Genomic DNA, 6,000 nt, shown 5'->3' with positions numbered 1-6,000 from the left:
CCAAAATGTTTCCTCTTTTATAGGATTCCCATAAACTAATCAAGACCCACCCAAATGGCGGGTCCAGTTTAACAATCACTCTTGATTGAGTCACATCTCCAAGGAGATGATCTAATTATAATCTCAAACATACAGTGCTGAATAGGGATTATAGGAAATGGCTGCCTTTACAAAATGGGATTAGGATTAAAACATGGCTTTTCTAGGGTACATACATCCTTTCAAACCAGCACACCCATTTATTGAAAAGACTATTCTGTCACAGGTGGATTTGGGGGCCTTATTGAAGATAAATTGTCCATAAATTTGGTGGTCTATTTCCACACTCTCAATTTGATTACATTGGTCAATACTTCTATCTTTGCGCCAGTCCCATGCTCTTTTGACCACTGTAGCTTTATAGTAAGTTTTGAAGTCAGGAAGTGATAGTCAGCCCACTTTGCTCTTCTTTTTAAGGATATCTTTAGCTATTTGGGGTCTCTTTCCCTTCCAAATAAATTTGATAACACATTTTTCCAAGTCTTCAAAATAGATTGTTGAGATTCAGATCAGTACTGCATTGAATCAGTAGATAAATTTGTGTGGAATTGACATTTTAAGGACATTCAATCTTCCTATGCATTAGCATGGAATGTTTTTCCATCTATTGAGGTCATTTTTGTTTCTTTTAGCAATATTTTGCAATATTCTGTGTACAAGTCCTTGACATCCCTGGTTAGGCTTATTCCCAGATACCTGATTCTTTTGGTCGCTATTTCAAATGGAATTTTTTCATCTATTGTCACCTCAGATAGGTCACTGTTTGTGTATAAAAACATTACTGATTTTGGTATATTAATCTTGTATCCTGCCACTTTGCTGAATTTGTTTATTAGCTTGAGTAGCCTTGTCATAGATTTCTCAGGGTTTTCTAAGTATAGGATCATGTCATTTGCAAATAATGAAAGTTTTACTTCCTCCTTTCCTATTTGGATGTCTTTTATTTCTTTTTTCTGCCTAATTGCTCTAGCTAGGACTTCTAGTACAATGTTGAAAATAGTGGTAACACTGGGGCATCCTTGTCTTGTTCCTGCACATTAGGGAGAATGCTTTCAATCTCTCACCATTGAGTATGATGCTGGCTATGGGTTTTTCATATATGCCTTTAACAATACTGAGAAAGTTTCCTTCAATTACTATCTTTTGAGTGTTTTTATTAAGAAAGGATACTGAATTTTGTCACATGCTTTTTCAGCATCAATTGATACAGTCATGTGATTTTTTTCCCTTTCAATTTGTTAATGTGCTGTATTACGTTGATTGATTTTCTTGTGTTGAACCACCCTTGCATTTTGGAATAAACCCTGCTTGGTCTTTTAATGTGTTCTTGGGTTCAATTTGCTAGTACTTTGTTGAAAAATTTTACCCCTGTGCTCATTTGGGAGATTGGTCTATAATTTTCCTCTTCTTGTATCGTCTTTATCTGGTTTTGGTAGTAGAGTGATGTTAGCTACATAAAATTAGTTAGATAGCATTCCTTTTTCCTCAATATTTTGGAGAGTTTGAGCAGGATTGGTGTTAGTTCTTTTTGGAATGCTTGATAAAATTCCCCTGTGAAGCCATCTCGCCCTGGGTTTTTCTTTGTGGGAAGATTTTTGATGACCGATTGAATCTCTTTTCTCGTAATTGGTTTGTTGAGACATTCTATTTCTTCTTGAGTCAGTGTAGGTAATTCATGTGTTTCTAGGAATGTGTCCACTTCATCTAAGTTGCCTAGTTTGTTGGCATATAGTTGTTCATGGTATTCCCCTATGATTTCAAAAATTTATTCAGGATCCATGACGCCTTCCCATTTCTGATTTTGTTCATTTGTGTCCTTTCTCTTTTTTTGTTTATTAGTCCAGCTAGTGGTCCATCAATGTTATTTTCTCAAAGAACCAACTTTTGGTTTTATTGATTCTCTCTATTGTTTTATTGCTTTCAAGTTTGTTGATTTCTTCTTTAATCTTTGTTATTTCTCTTATTTTATTTGCTTTGGGGTTAGTTTGCTGTTCTTTCCCTAAATTCTCCAGATGAGCAATGCAGTCCTTGATTTTTTTCTCATTCTTTTTCTTAAATATAGGCATTTATTTAGGGCAATAAATTTCCCTTTCAGCACTGCCTTTGCAACATCCCATAAATTCTGATATGTTGTATTCTCATTAACATTCATCTCCAAAATATTTACAGATTTCTCTAGCAGTTTCTTCTTTGATTATTTAGAGGCATTTCTTAGTACATTTGCATCGATTTAGAAAAAGAAATAAAAAGACAACAGAATAAGAATTAAAACAATAATAGAAAGAAAAAAAAAAACAAAAACAAAAAACCTATACCTCACATGCAGCTTCATTCAGTGTTTTAACATAATTGCATTACAATTGGGTAGTATTGTGCTGTCCATTTCTGAGTTTTTATATCCAGTCCCGTTGTACAGTCTGTATCTCTTCAGCTCCAATTATCCCTTCTTTTTTTTTTTTAATTAACGGAAAAAAAGAAATTAACCCAACATTTAGAGATCATACCATTCTACATATGCAATCATTAATTCTTAACATCATCACATAGATGCATGATCATCATTTCTTAGTACATATGCATTGGTTTAGAAGAACTAGCAACATAACCGAAAAAGATATAGAATGTTAATATAGAGAAAAAATAAAAGTAATAATAGTAAAATCAAAACAAAACAAAACAAAACAAAACAAAAACCTATAGCTCAGATGCAGCTTCATTCAGTGTTTTAACATGATTACTTTACAATTAGGTATTATTGTGCTGTCCATTTTTGAGTTTTTGTATCTAGTCCTGTTACACCGTCTGTATCCCTTCAACTCCAATTGGCCATTATCTTACCCTGTTTCTACCTCCTGCTGGACTCTGTTATCAAGTACATATTCCAAATTTATTCTCGAATGTCTGTTCACATCAGTGGGACCATACAGTATTTGTCCTTTAGTTTTTGGCTAGACTCACTCAGCATAATGTTCTCTAGGTCCATCCATGTTATTACATGCTTCATAAGTTTATCCTGTCTTAAAGCTGCATAGTATTCCATCATATGTATATACCACAGTTTGTTTAGCCACTCTTCTGTTGATGGAGATTTCGGCTGTTTCCATCTCTTTGCAATTGTAAATAACGCTGCTATAAACATTGGTGTGCAAATGTCCGTTTGTGTCTTTGCCCTTAAGTCCTTTGAGTATATTCCCAGCAATGGTATTGCTGGGTCGTATGGCAATTCTATATTCAGCTTTTTGAGGAACCGCCAAACTGCCTTCCACAGTGGTTGCACCATTTGACATTCCCACCAACAGTGAATAAGTGTGCCTCTTTCTCCGCATCCTCTCCAGCACTTGTCATTTTCTGTTTTGTTGATAATGGCCATTCTGGTGGGTGTGAGATGATATCTCATTGTGGTTTTGATTTGCATTTCTCTAATGGCCAGGGACATTGAGCATCTCTTCATGTGCCTTTTGGCCATTTGTATTTCCTCTTCTGAGAGGTGTCTGTTCAAGTCTTTTTCCCATTTTGTAATTGGGTTGGCTGTCTTTTTGTTGTTGAGATGAACAATCTCTTTATAAATTCTGGATACTAGATCTTTATCTGATAGGTCGTTTCCAAATATTGTCTCCCATTGTGTAGGCTGTCTTTCTACTTTCTTGATGAAGTTCTTTGATGCACAAAAGTGTTTAATTTTGAGGAGTTCCCATTTATTTATTTCCTTCTTCAGTGCTCTTGCTTTAGGTTTAAGGTCCATAAAACCGCCTCCAGTTGTAAGATCCATAAGATATCTCCCAACATTTTCCTCTAACTGTTTTATGGTCTTAGACCTAATGTTTAGATCTTTGATCCATTTTGAGTTAACTTTTGTATAGGGTGTGAGAGATGGGTCTTCTTTCATTCTTTTGCATATGGATATCCAGTTCTCTAGGCACCATTTATTGAAGAGACTGTTCTGTCCCAGGTGAGTTGGCTTGACTGCCTTATCAAAGATCAAATGTCCATAGATGAGAGGGTCTATATCTGAGCACTCTATTCGATTCCATTGGTCGATATATCTATCTTTATGCCAATACCATGCTGTTTTGACCACTGTGGCTTCATAATATGCCTTAAAGTCAGGCAGCGCGAGACCTCCAGCTTCATTTTTTTTCCCCAAGATGTTTTTAGCAATTCGGGGCACCCTGCCCTTCCAGATAAATTTGCTTATTGGTTTTTCTATTTCTGAAAAATAAGTTGTTGGGATTTTGATTGGTATTGCATTGAATCTGTAAATCAATTTAGGTAGGATTGACATCTTAACTATATTTAGTCTTCCAATCCATGAACACGGTATGCCTTTCCATCTATTTAGGTCTTCTGTGATTTCTTTTAGCAGTTTTTTGTAGTTTTCTTTATATAGGTTTTTTGTCTCTTTAGTTAAATTTATTCCTAGGTATTTTATTCTTTTAGTTGCAATTGTAAATGGGATTCGTTTCTTGATTTCCCCCTCAGCTTGTTCATTACTAGTGTATAGAAATGCTACAGATTTTTGAATGTTGATCTTGTAACCTGCTACTTTGCTGTACTCATTTATTAGCTCTAGTAGTTTTGTTGTGGATTTTTCCGGGTTTTTGACGTATAGTATCATATCGTCTGCAAACAGTGATAGTTTTACTTCTTCCTTTCCAATTTTGATGCCTTGTATTTCTTTTTCTTGTCTATAAGAGGGTATTGTTTAGTCTCCATATATTTGTGAAACCTTGGGTTCTTTGGTGATTATTGATTTCTGGCTTCATTCCATTGTGGTCAGAGAAAGTGCTTTGGTTAATTTCAATCTTATTAAATGTACAAAGACTCAGTTTGTATCCCATAATATGACCTATCCTGGAGAACGTTTCATGTGCACTGGTGTTTGGGGTGTAATGATCTATATATGTCTATTAGGTCTAATTCATTTATCAAATTGTGTAAGTTCTCTATTTCCTAGTTGATCCTCTGTCTCATTATTCTATCTACAGAGGAGAGTGATGTATTGAAGACTCCAATTATTATTGATGAAACGTCTATAGCTCCTTTCCATTTTACCATTGTTTGCCTCATGTACTTTGGAGCTCCCTGATTAGTAATGTAAACATTTATGATTGTTATTTCCTCCTGGTGAATTGTCCCTTTTATTCATATGTAGTGTCCTCCTTTGTCTTTTATGATGTCTTTACATTTAAAGTCTATTTTATCTGATATAATATAGCTGCTCCTGCTTTCTTTTGATTACAGCTTGCATAGAACATCTTTTCACTTTCAATCTCATTGTGTCCTTGGGTCTAAGATGCATCTCTTGCCAACAGCATATAGATGGATATTTTGATCCATTCTGCCAATCTGTGTCTTTTAATTGGCGAGGTTAGTCCATTAATATTCGAAGTGATTACTATGAAATCAGTTCTTAAATCTACCATCATAACTTTTAGTTTTTGTCAGATCTATGTATTGCTGACCTCTGGGAAGACGGCCTCTGGGTCTTTGTTGGTTCTTTGCACCCTTTCTTTTTAATATTGTTGCTGTGTGTGGTGGTTTGGAGATAAGTGACCTAGGCAAAATATATTTTTAAACTTAACCCATTCCTGTGTATGTGAACTCTTATAAATAGGACTTTTTGATGAAGTTACTTCAGTTATGGTATGGCCCAACTGAATCAGAATGGGTATGAGGAGACATGCGAGGCAACTAGAGCAATGGGGAGCAATTGGGGGGGGGGGTTAAGAATGTATAATTAGATTTGCATTTTGGAAGATCACAAAAAGTCTGCTGTTGGGGGTTGAATCATGGGTTCAATCATGGTCTCCAGAAAAGGCATGTTCAGGTCCAAACCCTATGTCCTGTGGGTGTGAATCCATCTGTACACAGGACCTTTGAAGATGTTATTAGTTAAGGAGTGCCCAAACTGAATGAAGGTGTGTTTAACCTAATGGGGCCCAAGTCCTTAGAAGCAAAGGA

The sequence above is a fragment of the Tamandua tetradactyla genome, chromosome 9, assembly GCF_023851605.1.
Source record: "Tamandua tetradactyla isolate mTamTet1 chromosome 9, mTamTet1.pri, whole genome shotgun sequence".
In the NCBI taxonomy this organism is placed as follows: domain Eukaryota; kingdom Metazoa; phylum Chordata; class Mammalia; order Pilosa; family Myrmecophagidae; genus Tamandua; species Tamandua tetradactyla.
The sequence above is the reverse complement of the archived record's forward strand: the minus strand, read 5'-3'. Positions refer to the sequence as shown.